The sequence below is a fragment of the Macaca fascicularis genome, chromosome 20 (assembly GCF_037993035.2).
Source record: "Macaca fascicularis isolate 582-1 chromosome 20, T2T-MFA8v1.1".
NCBI lineage: Eukaryota > Metazoa > Chordata > Mammalia > Primates > Cercopithecidae > Macaca > Macaca fascicularis.
This window is the reverse complement of record NC_088394.1, coordinates 54,393,068-54,413,885: the sequence shown is the minus strand read 5'-3', so window position 1 is coordinate 54,413,885 and position 20,818 is coordinate 54,393,068. Positions and strand designations below refer to the sequence as shown.

The window sequence follows — 20,818 nt, the reverse complement described above, 5'->3', positions numbered from 1 at the left end:
TTCCAAACAAGATGTTGTTTGTTCACCTTGGAACTGCCATTCACAAGTGAAGCAGCTCTTGTCAGATGACAGCCGTTTATCAGGCACTGTCAAATCTACCAGCTGCTTACATGGTTAGATCAGTCCTGGGGGAAAAGAGGCTCCCTGCTCATGAATACCTCCACTTTGCATCCCCAGGAAGCAAGATCCTATATAAACCATTTTTTATCATGGAATTATTTTGGGCACCATTATTTCCATTGGCATAGGGGAAGTTTTGGTTAACATCCCACAGCAAGGCAGTAAATGTCCCTCAAGTGGAAATTCTCTACTCCAGAGTCTCAGTAGTTGTCATCGGGAGGTGCTCACAGCTTTTGCCATAAGCCCCAGTGAACACTCCACAAAGAGCTATCAGTGGAGGATTTGTCCCAACCAGCACTCCAGCTTTTACCCAATATTCTGTGGGCTCAGGCAATCTTACTAGTTCCCATTTAGGGTGTCCAGTGAACATTTCTTAAAGGGCAGTGATATGGTTTGGCTGTGTCCCCACCCAAATCTCATCTTGAATTTAGTCCCCATAATTCCTACATGTTGCAGGAGGGACACTGTGGGAGGTAACTGAATCACAGGGGTGGGTCTTTCCCATGCTGTTCTCATGATAGTGAATAAGTCTCATGATATCTGATAGTTTTATAAAGTGGAGTTCCCCTGCACACGCTCTCTTTGCCTGCCGCCATGTAAGACATGACTTTGCTCCTCCTTTGCCTTCTGCCATGATTGTGAGGCCTCCCCAGTCATGTAGAACTGTGAGTCCATTAAACCTCTTTCCTTTACAAATTACCCAGTCTCAGGTATGTCTTTATTAGTAGTGTGAGAACAGACTAATACAGGCAGATTTACGTGCCTTCAGTTTTATAGTACTAGGTAGGAGAAACATCCCCCAGTCAGATACGATACCCATTTTCATAAGACATTTAGGTAAAGGAGTTGCAACTCTCTTATATAAAGCCTGTTTAAACATCTCAAATTTCATAATCTTATCAATCTTTACATTCTTACGTTCTGGTACCAGGGACTTTTCTTCTCCACCCCCAGACCATTTTATCTTTTCTGGTGAAAAAGGATTTGGGTTCCCAGCAGGGAGTTGAGCCAAGGAACTCAGACCCTTTTGTCAAATTTTTATCTTAATTTGTGTCAGTATTGCTCCAGGCAATGTCAGCTTTCTCGTTATAATCTTTGCCTTTTGATTTTTCTCAAATCTCCCCAATCTGGGGCACATGTAGAAAACTAGTGTGGGGCCCTTTAATGGTGTCACAGGCATTTGAACCAGAGCTACTCCATCTTGAATAGGGGCTGGGTAAAATTAGGCTGAGACCTGGTGGGCTGCATTCTCAGGAGATTAAGGCATTCTTAGTCACAGGAATGAGATGGGAGGTCAGCACAAGATACAGGTCATAAAGACCTTGCTGATAAAACAGGTTACAGTAAAGAAGCTGGGTAAAACCCACCAAAACTAAGATGGTGATGAGAGTGACCTCTGGTCATCCTCATTGCTACACTCTCACCAGCACCAAGACAGTTTACAGATGCCATGCAAAGTCAGGAAGTTACCCTATGTGGTCTAAAAAGGGGAGGCATGAATAATCCACCGCTTGTATAGCATATAATCAAGAAATAACCATAAAAATGGGCAACCAACAGCCCTCGGGTCTGCTGTCTATGGAGTAGCCATTCTTTATTCCTTTACTTTCTTAATAAACTTGCTTTCACTTTACACTATGGACTGGCCTCGAATTCTTATTTGCATGAGATCCAAGAACCCCCTCTTGGGGTCTGGATGCAGACCCCCTTCCAGTAACATTGGGAGACCAGCAGTGGCTCCCTTTGTTCCACCTAAGCTTTGGTAAGTGTTGTAAAGACCTTTGTTTTAACCTCCATCAATTTTCATTTTATTTATTTCATTTCTTAATGGTCATCTAAAGATTTCCACCCTTCTGGAACTAGTCTTTTGAGTCTCTTTTGCCTTTCCCATTTTTTTTTTTTTTTGTTAATTACTTTAATGTTTTATTAGCATCTATAAGACCCATGAGGGCCAGCAAATTATTTGGTAAGGCTTCTCAATCAGTCGTTTGATTTTGCAGGAGTAATGTCACCTGTGGTTCCCATGTAGCAGGGGACCCCTTAACCACGGCATTTACCATGACCTGGGAAAGGCATATTCACTGGGAGAATATCGTGATCACCATAAAACCAGGCCCACATGGTTTGCATATGAAGCATACCAGCTGCTTTATCTGGGGTGCTCCACTTGGCATTTTATAGGGAAAGTTAGAAAGTCCACTTCTCAGGGTTAACAGATCTTACAGTGGCATTTATCCAGTCTACTAGGCTGGTCGTTCTCTCAGGAAAAACCTCCTATGTGTGTGAATCACATATACTCATCACAGATTGTTCAATAGTGAGCTGTGTGTCCCGCATCAACCTGAACATGCTCTTTCATTCTGTAGCATTTGAAATTATAGATATGGTCCTTAAAGTAGTTATTTTTATAACCCATTACGTAAAGGTTTCTCAAGAAGCTGATGATATCAATCTACAAAGTGGAACAATTATTTTACATTATACCCTCCAATTTGAATAGTTACTTGGTTGTGCCCTTCCCCCACACTAACTATCATCTTGGTATAATAACTACAGATCTCAGAGGTAACTTTTGTTGCCCTGGCTTAATCTTAAATTTTGTGGGTAGCTACCAGGCTAGTGGCCTAACCTGAGAGAGACCCACATCTGAGCTTGGTCCAGCCTTAAGGCCCAATTCAGCACTCTTTGACTTTCATTTTGGCTATTACAGATAACAATAACCAGTTGAATATTTTGTTTTTTCCTTATTAGTCTGCATTTCCTTATGCACCCAGTGAACTAACTTCCTGGGAGTAGGAGTATGATCCATCTCTTAATTCCATAGTAACCTTTACCTTCAGTAACTGAATGCAGCCCAGCTGCAGCCCCTAAAGATGGGTTAACCACGTGGTCACCCAAGAGTCAAAGGTTTCTCATATCTCACCTTCAAAAAGTTATCTTTATTTATTTAGTTTTATGTATATAATTTTCCCTTTACTTAAATAGCCTCTAAACTAAAAAAAAAAAAAAAACATTTTAAACCACATCCTGTGTTTTTATAAACTTCACCCAAAACACATTTTATTTTTCTATGATTTTGACTCTTAGTAACCCAAATTCCCAATGAGAAAAAAGAGGATAACTTAATTTAACATAACATGACTTTAAGATTTTAAACTACTGAAGAAATGTTTGAGATTATATTTACCAAATTAATCTTACCAAATATTACTAAAGTCATGTGAACTAAAAGGCATCTGAGCTAGCTGTTATTAGTCTGATAAACACTTATTTTAAGCCAACTGATTAGAGCTCTTTTAATAGTTTGGTAGTGAAATATTACTTCCACATGACACATATAAGCATATTGACATAGCAGACATACAAAGGCAGATCCCATAAGATTTTTCATTTGCTTGTTTCCAAAAATTATCTCCCTCACATTAGACTATTAAAAAAATTATAGGAGCCAACAAAAGTTGACAGAGAGAGTTCCCATCCCAGGCCTTCCCAAAGAGAAAAAGAGCTGAGGCAGTGGAGTATGGCAGAAGCTGAACTTGTGAGATATCAATCTGAAGAATTTTTAAAAAGAAACTGATTATGGAATTTAAAAATTAAAAACTTCTTGCATTAAGAATAAGTCAATATTTTAAATAAAATCTTATTCTAACCAGTCCTTTAGTTTTGTATTGGTGTATTTTTGATATCAAAGTCCAATTTCTAGAAAGACCGTTATATTTCCCTTTTAAGTATTGCCAACTTAATCATAACATTTTAAAAACAAATCCCTTTTTTACTAACCTTATTACAACTTACACGGATCATTCATAACATGCTTGGGCTTTCTGGTTTGTCCTAAACATCCCTCTCTCTTTTTATTTTCTTTTTTTTTGAGACAGAGTCTGGCTCTGTCACCCAGGCTGGAGTGCAGTGGCACGACCTTGGCTCACTGCAACCTCTGCCTCCCAGGTTTAAGTGACTCTCATGTCTTGTTCAAGTGATTCTCATGCCTCAGCCTCCTGAATAGCTGGGATTACAGGCACCCACCACCAAGCCTGGCTAATTTTTGTATTTTTAGTAGAGATGGGGTTTTGTCATGTTGGCCAGGCTGGTCTTGAACTCCTGACCTCAGGTGATCTGCCTGCCTTGGCCCCCCAAAGTGCTGGGATTACAGGTGTGAGCCACCATGCTTGGCCAACAACCCTCTTTTTAAAACAACCAGTCATTTTAAGACAAAAATTTGCCATATACGATTCTCTGTCATACAAAGTTATTTTTCTTTTAACTTGTCTTACCAAAAGTACCTCTTTATATCTATAACTTTATTTAAGAATCTCATATTTTCCTGGTTCCTTTTACCTTGTTTTAAATATAGCCTTTAAATGACCTTTGAATTAGACAGAAATTATTTACCTTTTAATAAGAGTACTTTTTTCAGAAAAAGGTTTTCCTATAATCTTTTAAATTCGAAATTACTCAGACATTTAATGAATATCTATTTTTTAATATAACCTCAGATTCTATATTATATGATGGTTGTTTACAAGCATTTGTTCCATTACATTTACCTGATTACTTATTTTATTTTTAATAGTTTACCTAGATTATTTATTAAAACCAAGATAGTCATCATTTAAAGTTATTTTTCTGTTAACAACTTTTATGGTCTGTGAATTTCACATGTTTAAGTAAGAAACTTACGGTTAAATATATGGACATTTTACCAATAACATAGGATTTAGTTGTTTTCATTGAACCAATGACATTAAATGTCTTATTTATCAAAAATTACACAAGCAGGGCAGGTGCCGTGGCTCACGCCTATAATCCCAGCACTTTGGGAGCCTGACACAGGTGGATCACCTGAGGTCAGGAGTTTGAGACCAACCTGGCCAACACGGCAAAACCCTGTCTCTACTGAAAATACAACAATTAGCCAGGTGTGGTGGTGTGTGCCTTTAGTCCCAGCTACTCAGAAGGCTGAGGCAGGAGACACTTGAACCTGGGAGGCGGAGGTTGCACTGAGCCAAGATTGCACCACTGCACTCTAGCCTGGGCAACAGAGCAAGACTTTGTCTCAAAAAAAAAAAAAAAAAATTACACAAGCAAAGAATCATTCTGTCATGGGCTGTCTTTATACTTTTCTAGCCCTTATGTCAAATTTTGACACAGTATAGTGTTTAGCAGAGATAAGTATGAAACTGCCTAATAAATGCAAACAAAAAATGCTGACAATTCTTAAGACATTCCTAATATTACTTTACCAATAATTTCAAAGCTCCAAGGTCCTAGGCAGATTCAGAGATTTTCTGATTGGCAATTGTTGAAAGAGTTATTATCTAAAGACCTGGAATCAATAGGAAGGAATGTCTGGGTTATAATAGGGGTTCTAGAGACCAAGGTTTTATGCAGATGAAGCCTCCAGGTAGCAGGCTTCAGAAAGAATAGATTGTAAATGTTTCTTATCAGACTTAAAGAGTCTGTTCTATCAGTCTTAAGGTCTGTGTTGATATCAGTACTGGTCAGCTGGGTCTGAATTCCAAGAGACAAAGGTATAATGAGGCCGACCCTCGCTTCCCATCATGGCCTGAGCTAGTTTTTCAGGTCAACTTTGGAATGCCCTTGGCTGAGAGGAGGAATCCATTCAGATAGTTAGCAAGCTTAGAATTTTATTTTTGGTTTACAACCTTTACACTTGCATATGGATAATGGTATAACAATGTTTACTACAGGATTATTTGTTAATATTTTAGAAATTGGCAACAATGCAAATGTCCATGGGCACAGGAATGAATCAATAAATTGAGGTGTGTTTATGGGATATAATACTTGACAGCAATGAAAATGAATGGACTAGATCTTGAAATAATGATGAAATCCTGGCTGACACGGTGAAACCCCGTCTCTACTAAAAAAAAATACAAAAAACTAGCCGGGCGAGGTGGCGGCGCCTGTAGTCCCAGCTACTCGGGAGGCTGAGGCAGGAGAATGGCGAGAACCTGGGAGGCGGAGCTTGCAGTGAGCTGAGATCCGGCCACCGCACTCCAGCCTGGGCGACAGAGCGAGACTCCGTCTCAAAAAAAAAAAAAAAAAAAAAAAAGAAATAATGATGAAAGAGCAGGCCAGGCATGGTGGCTCACAACTGTAATCCCAGCACTTTGGGAGGCCGGGGCAGGCAGATCCCTTGAGGTCAGGAGTTTGAGACCAGCCTGGCCAACATGGTGAAACCCTGTCTTTACTAAAAATACAAAAAATTAGCCAGGCATGGTGGCAGGCACCTATAATCCCAGCTACTTGGGAGGTTGAGGCAGGAAAATTGCTTGAACCTGAAAGGCAGAGGTTGCAGTGAGCCAATTTGCCATCGCACTCCAGCCTGGGTGGCAAAGTGAGACTTCATCTCAAAAAAAAAAGAAAAGAAAAGAAAAGAAAAACAAAAGGGCAAGCAGCAGAATGATATGTATGGTGTGAGCCCATTTTAAAAACACACAAAATGCAGCATACTGTTTATGGATACATGTAATTTGTAGTAAAAGTGTAAAGACAGCAGTGTTGTTGTTGTAGTGATGACCTTGGGGAGGAAGAAGGGGAAAAGGTTGCCTGTCTGGGCCATGCTGGAGACTTCACCTCCAACAATCATGTCAATTTCTTTCTTTTTTTTGGAATGTTAGAGGAATTTATTATATTATAGTATTTATTAGAGTCTCCTTTTTTATCCTTTATTTTTTCCCAGTTTTATGGAGATATAATTGACAAATGAAAATTGTGTATATTTGGCCAGGCATGGTAGCTCACACCTGTAATCCCAGCACTTTGGGAGGCCAAGGCATGCAGATCACCTGAGGTCAGGAGTTTGAGACCAGCCTGGCCAACATGGCGAAATGCCTTCTCCACTAAAACCACAAAAATTAGCTGGGCATGGTGGTGCGCTCCTGTAATCTCAGCTACTGGGGAGGCTGAGGTAGGAGAATCACTTGAACCTGGGAGGCAGAAGTTGCAGTGAGCCAGGAGATGGTGCCACTATACTCCAGCCTGGTGACAGAGCCAGACTCTGTCTAAAAAATAAACAAACAAATAAATAAATAGTGTATATTTACAGTGTACAATGTGATCTTTAAATATATGTATATGTTGTGAAATGATTATACCACAATTAAGTAAATTAACATATCCATCACCTCACATAGTTATCTTTGTGTGTGGTGAGAACATTCAATATCTTCTCTCTTAGTAATTTTCAATAATGTAATACATTATTATTAACTATAGTAACCATGCTGTACAATAGATCTCCAGGTACTCATCGTGCCTAACTGAAACTGTTGTACTCTTTGAGCAACATCTCCCCAGGCCCCCACCCCTAGCCCCTGGCAACCACCATTCTGTTCTCTGCTCCTGAGTTCGATTTTTTTAGATTCCACATATAAGCAAGATCAAGCAGCATTTGTCATTCTGTGCCTAGCTTATTTCATTTAGCATAATATCCTACAGATTCATTCATACAGTTGAAAATGAACTTTCTAAAACCATAGCCAACATTATACTTAATGGGAAAAGTTGAGAGCATTACCCCTGAGAACTGGAACAAGACAAGGATGCACACTTTCACCACTTCTATTCAACACAGTACTAGAAGTTCTAGGCAGAGCAATCAGACAAGAGATGCCCTTTATTTATTTAAAGGAGACATTTATTTCTTTATTTCTCTCCACTTTAAGTCAGTAAAGTGGAAGTCAAACTGTCACTGTTTGCTGATGATATGATTAGATACCTAGAAAACCCTAAAGACTCATCTAAAAAGCTCCTAGAACTAATAAATGAATTCAGTAAAGTTTCAGGATACAAAATTAATGTACACAAATTAGTAGCACTGCTATACATCAACTACAACCAAGCCGAGAATCAAATTAAGAACTCAACCCCTTTTACAATAGCTACAAAAAATTAAAATACTTAGGAATATACCTAACCAAGGAGGCAAAAAACCTCTACAAGGAAAACTACAAAACACTGCTGAAAGAAATCATAGATGACACAAACAAATGGAAACATATCCCAATCTCATGGATGGGTAGAATCAATACTGTGAAAATGACCAAACTGCCAAAAGCAATATACAAATTCAATGCAATGCCCATGAAAATGCCACCATCATTCTTTGCAGAACTAGAAAAAACAATCCTAAAACTCATACGGAACCAAAAAAGAGCCCACATAGCCAAAACAAGACTAAGCAAAAAGAACAAACCTGGAGGCATCACATTAACCAGCTTTAAACTATACTATCAGGCTATAGTCACCAAAACAGCATGGTACTGGTATAAAAATAGGCACACAGACCAATGGAACAGAATAAAGAACCCAGAAACAAAGCCAAATACTTACAGCCAACTGATCTTCAACAAAGCAAATGAAAACATAAAGTGGAGAAAGGACATCCTATTCAACAAATGGTGCTGGCATAATTGGCAAGCCACATGTAGAAGAATGAAACTGGATCCTCATCTTTCACCTTATACAAAAGTCAAAAGTCAACTCAATATGGATCAAAGACTTAAATATAAGACTTGAAACCATAAACATCCTGGAAGATAACATCAGAAAAATCCTTCTAGACATTGTGTTAGGCAAAGAATTCTTGACCAAGAACCCAAAACAAATGCAACAAAAACAAAGTTAAATAGATGGGAGTTAATTAAACTAAAAAGCTTCTGCACAGCAAATAATAATAATAATAATCAGCAGAGTAAACAGACAACCCACAGAGTGAGAAAATCTTTGCAAACTATGCATCTGACAAAGGACTAGTATCTGGAATCTACAAGAAACTCAAACAAATCATCAAGAAAAAAACAAACAATGTCACCAAAAAGCAGGCTAAGAACATGAACAGACAATTCTCAAAAGAAGATATACAAACGGCCTAGAAGCATGTGAAAAAATGCTCAACATCATTAATTATCAGGGAAATGCAAATCAAAACCACAATGCAATGCCACCTTACTCCTGCAAGAATGGCTGTAATAAAAAAATCAAAAATTAATAGATGTTGGCGTGGATGTGGTAAAAAGGGAACACTTTTATACCATTTGATGGAAGGTAAACTTTCCACTATGGAAAGCAGAGTGAAGATTCCTTAAAGAACTAAAAGTAAATCTACCATTTGACCCAGCAATCCCACTACTTAGTATCCACCCAGAGGAAAAGAAGTCATTATACAAAAAAGATACTTGCACATGCATGTTTATAGCAGCACAATTTACAATTGCAAAAACATAGAACCAAGCCAAATTTCCATCAATCAACAAGTGGATAAAGAAAATGTGATATATATGAATGGATTTAAAAACACAGCACATATACACACAATATATACACTGAGTAGTTAAGTAACTCATTTAGAATATTCTATGTAGTTAAGAAACTCCCTTAGAATGTGCCGAGTAGTTAAGTAACTCATTTAGAATACACACACACACACACCCCCACCCACCATGGAATACTACTCACGCATAAGAAGGAAGGAAATAATGGCATTCATCGCAATCTGGATGGAATTGGAGACCATTATTCTAAGTGAAGTAACTCAGGAATGGAAAACCAAACATCCTATGTTCCCACTCACAACTGGGAGCTGATCTATGTGGATGCAAAGGCATAAGAATGATACGACAGGCTTTGGGGACTCGGGGAAAAGTGGGGGATGAGGGATAAAAGACTACCCATTGGGTACAGTGTGTACTGCTCAGGTGATGGGTACACCAAAATCTCAGAAATCACCACTAAAGAACATATCCATGTTAAAAAAGAAAAAAAGAAAGAAAATGAATTTTCTTCTTTCTTAAGCCTGAATAGTATTCTGTTGTGTGTATATGTACTATGGGGTTTTTTTTTTTTTTTTTTTTTTTTTTTAATCCATTCATCCATTGATGAACACTTAGGTTGCTTTCATATCTTGGCTATTGTGAATAATGCTGCAATGAACACGGGAGTGCAGATATCTCGTTTATATAGTGATTTCATTTGTATACACACCCAGGAGTGGGTTGGCTGGATCATAGTATTTTGAGGAACTTCCATATTCCTTTCCATAATGGGTTTTATATTCCCATCAATAGTGTACAAGTTTTCCTTTTTTTCCACATCCTTGCCAACGCTTGTTAGTTTTTGTCTTTTTGATAATAACAGGTGTGAGGTGATTTATAGTTTTGATTTGCATTTCCCTGATGATTAGTGATGTTGAAAATGCCTGTGGGCCATTTGTGTGTCTTCTTTTGAGAAATGTCTATTTCAGGTTCTTTGTCAATTTTTTTTTTTTTTTTTTTTTTGAGACGGAGTCTCACTCTGTCGCCCAGGCGGGAGTGCAGTGGCTGGATCTCAGCTCACTGCAAGTTCCGCCTCCCGGGTTTACGTCATTCTCCTGCCTCAGCCTCCCGAGTAGCTGTGACTACAGGCGCCCGCCGCCTCGCCCGGCTAGTTTTTTGTATTTTTTAGTAGAGACGGGGTTTCACCAGGTTAGCCAGGATGGTCTCGATCTCCTGACCTCGTGATCCGCCCGTCTCGGCCTCCCAAAGTGCTGGGATTACAGGCTTGAGCCACCGCGCCCGGCCCAATTTTTTAATTAAGTTATTTTCTTGTTATTGAGTTGTTTGAGTTCCTTATGTATTTTGAATATTAACCTCTTATCAGAATGTATGGTTTGAAAATATTTTTTCCCATTCGATAGTTGTCTCTTTACTCTGTTGGGTTTTTTTCTTTCTTTTCTTCTTCTTCTTCTTTTTTTTTTTTTTTTTTTTTGAGATGGAGTTTCGCTCTTGTTGCCTGGGCTGGAGTGCAATGGTGTGATCTCAGCTCACCACAACCTCCACCTCCCGGGTTCAAGCTATTCTCCTTCCTCAGCCTCCCGAGTAGCTGGGATTACAGATATGCGCCACCACCCCCGACTAATTTTGTATTTTTATTAGAGACAGGGTTTCTCCATGTTGGTCGGGCTGGTCTCAGATTCCCAACCTCAGGTGATCCACCCACCTCAGCCTCCCAAAGTGCTGGGATTACAGGTGTGAGCCACCACACCTGGCCCTGTTTTGTTTTCTTTATTGTGAGAAAAAAAAAAAAAAAAACTTTTTAGTTTGATGGAACCTCATTTGTCTATTTTGGCTTTTGTTGCCTGTGTTTTCGAGTCAAATCCAAAAAATCATCACCCAGGCCAATGTCAAGACTTTTTCCTCTATGTTTTTGTCTAATAGTTTTATAGTTTCAGGTCTTATGTCTCTAACCCATTTTGAGTTTATTTTTATGTGGTATGAGATAAGGGCCTAATTTTATTCTTCTACATGTGGACATCCAATTTTCCCAAGACCATTATTGAAAAGACTATTCTTTTCCTATTGTATGTTCTTGCCACCTTTGTTGAAGATAAATTGAACATAAATGTATAAATTTATTCCTAGGTGCTCTATTCTGTCCCATTGGTCTATATGTCTAGTTTTATGGTACCATACTGTTTTGATTACTATAGCTTTACAGTATATTTTGAAGTCAGATAGTGTGGTGTCTCCAGCTTTGTTCTTTTTTTTTAAGATTGCTTTGCCTATTCAGGGTTTTCTGTTGTTCCATATCAATTTTATGATTTTTTTTTCCATTTGTATGAAAAATGTCATTGGAGCTCTCTCCTGATGCCATATAAGACATGCCTTGCTTCCTCTTGGCCCTCCACCATGATTGTAAGTTTCTTGAGGCATCCCCAGCCATGCAGAACTGTGAGTCAATTAAACCTCTTCTGTTTATAAATTTTAAAAAAAGAAAAAAAATCATTGGAATTTTGATGGGGATTGCATTTAACCTGCAGATCGCATGAAACTTTTAACAATATTAATTCTTTCAATCCATGAATAAGGGCTATCTTTCCATTTATTTGTGTCTTCTTCAATTTTTTCAGCAACATTTTATAGTTTTTAGTGTACAGATCATTCACCTCCTTGGTTAAATTTTTTCTAAGTAATTTTTTATGCTATTATAAATTGAATTGTTTTCTTGATTTCTTTTTTAGATAGTTTATTGTTAGTGGACAGAATGCTACTGATTTTTGTATGTTGATTTTGTATCCTGCCACTTTACTGAATTTTTTATTAGTCCTAACAGGTTTTTTTTCCCCCTTCCTGAGGCTCAAACCTAACAGTTTTTTTGGTAGAATCTTTAGGGTTTTCTATATATATAAAGTCATGTCATCTGCCAACAGAGACAACTTTACTTCTTTCTTTCTGATCTGGATGCTTTTTATTTCTTTTTCTTGCCTAGTTGTTCTGGGATCTCCAGTACTATTAATATATTTAATTGAAGTGGTAAAAGTGGGCATCCTTGTCTTGTTCCTGATCCTAGAGGAAAAGCTTTCAGCTTTTCACTGTTCAGTATGATATTAGCTGTGGGCTTGATAATAATATTATCTCATAATATGACTTCTATTATGCTGAGCTTTATTCCTTCTATACTTAATTTCTTGCGAGTTTTTTAATCATGAAAGGATGCTGAATTTTGTTAATGCTTTTCTCCATGTATCGAGATGGTAACAATTTCTATACTTCATTCTGTTAATGTGGTATATCAGATTTATAGACTTGTGGTTGATGAACCATCCTTGCATTCCAGAGGTAAACCCTACTAGATGATGGTGTATGAAAAAAACCTGAGCTGTTCTCCTTGGAGAAGAAGAGGAACATGATTGGGGAAGGGCCAACAAGGGGCTTCTTATGTACTCTGTGATGACGTTCTAATATAATTCATAAACTGGGTTGCAGGTACCTCAGAATGTTGTTGGTTTTGTGTTTATACCATTATTGATATACATTAAATGTGTTCTTTTGTATATACAAAATGTTTTACAATGTGTTTTTATAAAAGCTCTAGGAACATTAACCATGATGAAACCCAAGTCTACTCTAACAAATAATTGTTTTCCAGTGACTGCTGCTGTTTTTATTGTTGAAGAGACCTTATTGCCACTAGTCATTGATAGACTTGGAATTAAAATGCTTAGGCATGAAAGATATTCCAAGCACAAGACTTGTTTATCATTAAGGGTTTTTTTGGTCAGAAGCAACAGAAACTATCTCTGACTAGCATGCGGAAAAGAAATGTGCTGGTGGGATTTGAGATAGAACATAGAAGCTCCAACTCTCAGGGAGGACAGAACAGGGAAGAGCTCCTGATGTGACAGCAGAGCCAACAGAACCTGCCGTTGGCCTAGCTTGGCAGCTCCAGCTGTTACACTGTTTTTGTCCCCTGGCTCAAGACTCAAATTCCAGAGATGAGGGAATCTGGCAGGGCTGGTTGCAGGTCCACCCTGAGCCTGTGGGGTTATCAGGCCTGCATGGCATTATAGCCCCAATTCACAAAAATGAGGGGAAGGCTAAAAGAGGTTCAGTGAAGTGTAAAAACAGTGATGAAAAACAGAAGTGTAAATACCATAACTCAAAAAAAGAGTGGCTGAGACTCTAGTGTGAATCACTTTCACTGGGACACATGAATTGGAGAGTAAGATGAGTTCAAGCAAACAGCCAAAAACTTGAGTGAATAAAGCCAAACAATAGAAACCAGAAATCCAAAAGTACAAACAGGAAGTATGAAGACTACCTAGAAATTATGTTTTGCTCCACTGGGCATCCATTAGTCCAGCTTTGAGTGTGTGCTATGTTGTGAGGCTCAGCCCTTTTGACTTTGAGCATCACTGCAGACTAGGTGATCTGAGACAACCTTTTACTGCAAAACAGTGCAGAGGACACACCCTTTGAGTTATCTTTGCTCCCACTAACTTTAGGAGAGGATTCCAAGAAAAATGAGCTGTTAACCTCTGGGAAAGTAGGGGTTGCCTTAGGGCAGCAGCACAGCTGTTAACACACTTTACCAGTGGAGAGGGTAGGAAGCCAAGCCACTGTACCAGGTTAGTGGTGCCCTCTGGTGACCAGTAGAGGCAGAAGCAACTTCTGTCTGGAAGAAAATGCATCCAAGTTAGAGCCCTAGATTAGGAACAAAAAAATGAATTCACGATTATTAGGAAGGCACATGGGAAATGCAACCACATTGTATGAGAGTAGATGAAACTAAAAACATTTGGAATCCCCCTCTCCCTCAAATAGCAGATCCTGGAACTGTCGAATACCAAATATACAGCATATATATATATATATATGAAATGGTTGCAGAAATAACGGATGGAATGACACAGATGAGCACATGACAAGATGCAACCAGAAACAAACAGGGAGACTTAAAAACAGGTCTTCTAGAAATTAAAAAAAATATATTTATCTGTTGAATTTTTAAAAACCTCCAGAGGATGGTTGAACAGAAAATTAGACAAAGATGAAGAGAGAATTAATAAACTGGAAGATATGTCTACAGTAATCCACCAAAATGCAACACTAAGTGATAGAAATTTAAAATATGAAGGCTTTGATGAGATATATGAAGGACAGAATGAGAAAGTCTAACATATATCTATTTGAAATCCCAAAAGTAAAGAATAGAGACCCTGAAGAAGAGGCAGTATTTGAAAAGATAATGGCTGAGATTGTTTCAGAACTTATCAAAAAATATAAATATACAAAGCTAGAAAGCATAACATATCCTAAAATAGTAAATTAAAAATAAATTCATGCTTGAAGTATCAGAGTAAAGCCATGGTACACCAAAAATGAAAGAAGTTCTTAACAGGGGCCAGAGAAAAAGGACAGAGCATCTACAATGGAAAACAATTGGATTTCAGGGAAACCTTAAACAATGGTACTCAGAAGACAGAGAAAAAACACCTCCAGAGAACTGAGAGAAAATAACTCTTAACCTAGAGTTGTATACCCACAAAACTATTTTTCAGAAAGGGATACAAAAAAGACATTTTTACATTAGGAAAAACAAAAACATTTGTCATCAAGAAGCTTGTACTAAAGAAATTTCTAAAGACTATTCATGGAAGAGATATTCAAATCTAAATAATTATTATCTGAATAAAATAATAGTAAAGTATAATGTATGGAACTAAAATATGGAACGAGAGCATAAGCATAAGTTTAAAGTATTTTAAGCTTGTAGTATTATCAGGAAAGAGTTAAGATAGTAATTAATGTTAGAGGTGATTAAGTTAAATGTGCATTTCGAATGTTCATTGCAGCACTATTCACAATAGCAAAGACATGGAATCAACCTAAATGCCCATCAATGACAGACTGGATTTTAAAAATGTGGTACATATATACCATGGAATATACACAATGGAATACCATGCAACCATAAAAAAGAATGATACCATGTCTTTTGCAGAAACAAACACGGAGGCCATTATCTTTAGCAAACCAATGCAGGAACAGAAAACCAAATACCGCATGTTCTCACTTATAAGTGGGAGCTAAACGATGAGAATACATGGACACCAAGAGGGGGACAACAGACACTGGGGCCTTCTTGAGGGTTAGAGGTGGGAGGAGGGTGAGGAGCAGAAAAAATAAATCAATAACCCCAATAAACATAAGAGGAGTATACATATCAATTAAAAACACAAAGGCCCAGCACGGTGGCTCATGTCTATAATCCCAGCACTGTAGGAGCCTGAGGCAGGTGGATCGCTTGAGCTCAAGAGTTCAAGACCAGCCTGGGCAACATGGTAAAACTCTGTCTCTACAAAAAAAAAAAAAAAATTATCCACGAGGATCACTTGAGCCCAGGAAGTTGAGGTTGCAGTGAGCCGAGATCGCATCATTGTACTCCATTTTATAAAAATTGTGACCAGAGGCTTTCGGGAACCTACTCTTGTTATTTTCCCTAGGAACAAAAGTTCAGTATTCATTAATTCAGTGTTTGTTAGGACTTTATAAAACATAGCTACAGCGAATAATGAGAATCATAGTTCAATTTACCAAGAATAGTTAACAATTCTAAATTTGTGTATCTGGGTGAAAATAGCTTCAAAACACATAAAGCAAAAATTGCTGTAACTATAGGAAGAAATGGGCAAATTCACTAGCATAATAGGAGGCACCTTTCTGAATGATTGATAGGCCAAGGAGACAAAAAAATCAGGAATAATTCAGAAAATTTGAATAGCACAGTCAACAAGCTTGAGGATAATTGACAGATATAGACAGTACATTTTCCTCAAGCAAACATGGTACAGGTACAACAATTCTTATCACATATTAGCCCACAAAGCACGTCTCAGAGATTTTGAAGATTTGTATTACACAGATCACATTCTCCAACCAACTGGGTTAGAAGTCTGTATCAAAAAGGTAAATAAAACTAGTCATATGTTTGGGAAATTTAAGAAAACATTTGTAAGTAGCTCAAGAGTCAAACAAGAATCACAATGGAAATGTAAAAACAGAACTGAATGATAAGGAAATCACAAGGTATCAAAAGTTAAGAGCTACAGGGAAATGGTACTTAGGGGAAATACAATGCCTTAAAGACTTGTATTAGAAAGGAAGGCTAAAGTTAACACACTAAATGCCAGCTAAAAATTTTAGGAAAATAGGCTGGGCGTGGTGGCTCATGCCTGTAATCCCAGCACTTTGGGAAGCCAAGGTGGGCGGATCACGAGTTCAAGAGTTCGAGACCAGTCTGATCAACATGGTGAAACCTTGTCTCTACTAAAAATACAAAAATTAGCCAGGATGCTGAGGCAGGATAATTGCTTGAATTTGGGAGGTGGAGGTTGCAGTGGGCCGAGATCACACCACTGCACTCCAGCCTGGGCAACAGAGCGAGACTCTGTCTTAAAAAATAAAAAATTAGGAAAATAACACAAACTCAAAGCAGGTAGAAGAAAACAGACAATAAAAGATAAGGGCAGAAAATAATAAACTAGAAAACTAAGTACAAAGAGAAGTTCAACAAAGAAATGTATACTTTGATATGTGCTGGAGTCACATTGGAGACTTGTGACAAATGATGCTGGCACAACTAAGTATCCACACCATGTAAAAAAATGAATCCATACAGGTTGAGGACTTATATGTGAAAAACAAGACTTCAAGGGTTTGAGAAGAAGATAGAGTAGAATATATCTCTGATGCTGAGCTAGGGAAGAATTTCTTAAACAAGACACAAAGAGTCCTAACTGAATAAGATGAATACATGTGAGTTCATGAAAATTAAGATTTCTGGTTATTCAAAAGCACCATGAAGAAATCAGGCCTGGGTGCAGTGGCTCATGCCTGTAATCTCAGCACTTTGGGTGGCTGAGGCAGGAAGATTGCTTGAGTCCAGGAGTTCGAGACCAGCCTGGGTAACATAGTGAGAACCTGTCTCTCCAAAAATTAAAAAAGTAGCCAAGTGTGGTGGTAGGCACCTGTGGTCCCAGCTTCTCAGGAGGCTGAAGTGGGAGGATGGCTTCAGCCTGGGAGGTTGAGGCTGCAGCGTGCCATGATGGAGCCACTTGTACTCCAGCCTGAGTGACAGAGTGAGACCCTATCTCAAACAAACAAACAAACAAAAGAAATAAAAAGTACAGGCCACAAATTGTGAGCTATTCAGAAGATATTCATAATGCATATTATGAACAACATGCAGACTGTATTAAGAATTTCTACTTATCAATAAGTAAAAGGCAAGCAACTCAACAGAAAAAAAGAGTAAAAGACACAAAGATTAACTTGTACACCCAATAAATGAGGGGACACATCCTAAACCTTTTTAGAAATCAGAGAAATGCAAATTAGCAGCACAATATCATTTTATACCCAACTGATTGGCAAAAAATTAAGGCTGACAGTAACGGGTGTTGGGGAGAAGACGAATCAATGAAAGTCCACATACACTGCTGGTAGGAGTGTAAATTCAAACAATCACCTTAGAAAACTATTCAGCATTATTTTGTAAAGTTAGGCTTCTCTTAACATATCCTGTAACCTAGCAATCCTAATCCTAGAGAAACTCTTGCACACATACTTAATACAGAGTTTAGGCATACGTCCATATGGACACAGGTATTAAGCAAAGAACAAAAGAATGAGAAACACATTCTGGGCCACCATATTCTCACCTGGAAAGCTCAGGAAATGCCTTTGACCTGCCAAGGTGACTGGGAATTGTGAGTGAGGAAACGTATGGTAATGAAAGCTCTTTGAGGGCCAGGTGCAGTGGCTCATATCTATATAATTGCTAATGCTTTGGGAGGTTTAGGTAGGAGGATCACTTGAGCCCAAGAGTTTGAGACCAGTGTGGGCAACACAGCAAGACCCCATCTCTTCAAAAAAATATAATATGAAAAATTAGCCAGACCTGGTGGCACAGGCCTGTAGTTCCAGCTACTTGGGAGGCCAAGGCTGGAGGGTCACTTGAGACCAGGAGTTCGAGGCTGCAGTGAGCTATGATTGCACCACTCCACTCTAGCCTGGGCAACACAGCAAGATCCTGTCTCTAAAAACAATGAAAAATAAAAATTTAAAATACAGCTCTTTGAGACCTGTGATGTGGAACAAATTGAAGAATCAACTCCCACTTCTCTCACAACCAAAAATTTTCTATTCTTGTAGCAGAAGCCAGTGGCCCTGCTCCCCTGCACAGGGCTAAAGGTGAGGGAGGGTGGTGAAGCCAGCAGGACATCAGGGGAACCATGGAGGAAGGAGGTAGCGGCTCCCTTTGGACTCAGGCCTCATATTATTACTATTATTATTTTGAGATGGGGTCTCACTCTGTCACCCAGGCTGGAGTGCAGTGTTGTGATCGCAGCTAACTGTACCTCAGCTTCTCGAGTACCTAGGACTATAGGCATGTGCCACCACATCTGGCTAAATTTTTGTATTTTTGGTAAAAGACAGGGTCTCACCATGTTACCCAGGCTGGCCTTAAACTCCTGAGCTCAAGCAATTTGCCTTCCTCGGCTTCACAAAGTGCTGGGATTATAGGCGTGAGCCACCATGCCCAGCCAGGCTCCACTTTCTCACCAGCCTTCCTGCCTTCCATCAGTCATTCATCTACCCATCCAGTAAGGATCTTTTGAGCGTCTGCACCAGACGCCTGCACGCCCACCCTCCCTCTGTGGTTCCGTGGAATTAACATCTTACCTCAACCTTGTCAACACTTCTCCAGTCCTGGCATTTGGGCTGAAACCAAAGCTGCTCGCAGTGGCTGGGGTGGCAGATCCCATCCGGGCCTCTGGTTTGGCAGAACTGGTCTGGTAGCTTAGATTGGACCCGGAAACTGAGAGGCTAAAGAAAACTGGGCTAAGTCTGAAAGAAACCACACTGGGAGTGTAAGATGCTGACGCGGACTGGAAATTCCAAACCCACCCCAGTTGTGGGCTTCCTCAGTCCAGTCTGACAAGCGTGTGTGGACACAGGGCAGGCACTGAGTGGGGTAGACAGACCGTGGCCACGACCAGAGAGGATTTTGGGATCTAACAAAAAGGATGTCTTCTCAGACGGACTAGGAGAAAGCCTGGCTTCCAGAAGAGCCCTGCCAAGGCTAAGCAACAAGGAGGCCTTTCATCCTAGCTCCTCCTAAGTCCCCATGTCCAGACATTTGCTTGGTGATGCCATGGTAACCGTGATGCCACAATGGAACATTCTTCCCAAGGCGGTAGAAGAAATCCTTCTGTTGAACTCTACTGTGTCAGGCCAGCCTGAGTTCATTTCTCCTTGAGCAGGAGCAGTTCATGGAAGAACTCTGAGGACCATTCTGAGGATAAGAGGCGTCCAGTGTCATGAGTGGAACATGGTGACTTAGAACTGTGCACAGGGGTTCCTTGGGCTTCTGTGCATTGCTTGACAGCTGTGTGACCTTGGACTGGCTACTCGATGTCTCTGAGTATCAGTTTCTGAATCTGTAAAATGGCGATAATCAGAGTGTCTACTTCCTACTGCGGTTGTGCAAATGAATAAGCTAAATGCTGGGGCTGTTCCTATGTAAAGATACAGGCTGTCAGCCGGGGACGGTGGCTCACGCCTGTAATCCTAGCACTTTGGGAGACTAAGGCGGGTGGATCACCTGAGGTCAGGAGTTCGAGACCAGCCTGGCCAACATGGAGAAACCCCATGTGTACTAAAAATACAAAAATTAGCTGGGCATGGTGGTGCATGTCTGTAGTCCCAGCCACTTGGGAGGCTGAGGCAGGAGAATCGCTTGAACCTGGGAGGCAGAGGTTGCAGTGAGCCAAGATCGTGCCACTGCACTCCAGCCTGCCAATAGAGCAAGACTCAGTCCCAAAACAAAATAAACTAAAATAAACAAAGAAACAGGCTGTTAACAGTTAGAGCCTAGCATTCTTTTAGCCAGCAGAGTTTAGTAGGAAGGATAAAACCACAGCACAGGCATTAATCCCAGGGTGGGCTTCCACTAAAACTCTACTTCTCTTTCAGCAGCATTTTATGGCTACAGAGTTAAGGCAAGGGTTGAATTTCACGAGTCAAAAAGCAACCCTTTTCAGAGACCCAACTCTCTGGGGTGCTCAGGGGCTTGGGCTGAATTGAGAAGAAAATTGACAAGAGTAAGCTGCCTTCTCTTCTCGGGCCATCTCACAAACCACAGTGCGAGCCAACTGGTCCTGCCTCTTTACTACACAGAACCAAGCACTAGGGATGTGACAGGTCAGTGTCCTACATCTTGGAACCTTTGTTGGTAGAAAGAAGGAGAGCCTCCGACGTTTCGGAGGGAACGTGTGTGTTTGGGAAGCGGATGGATAAAAGAGGCTTAGAAAACCCCGCATGTGTTTGGGAAGAGGATGGAGTCACTG

General features: G+C 39.6%; 1 protein-coding gene across 4 annotated transcripts in view; it reads right to left on the bottom strand.

Moving 5' to 3' along the window:
* CFAP263 (cilia and flagella associated protein 263) overlaps nt 1-20,818 on the bottom strand; it is a 78,445-nt gene that overhangs the window by 12,402 nt on the left and 45,225 nt on the right. The gene's annotated exons all lie outside the window — the stretch shown is intronic.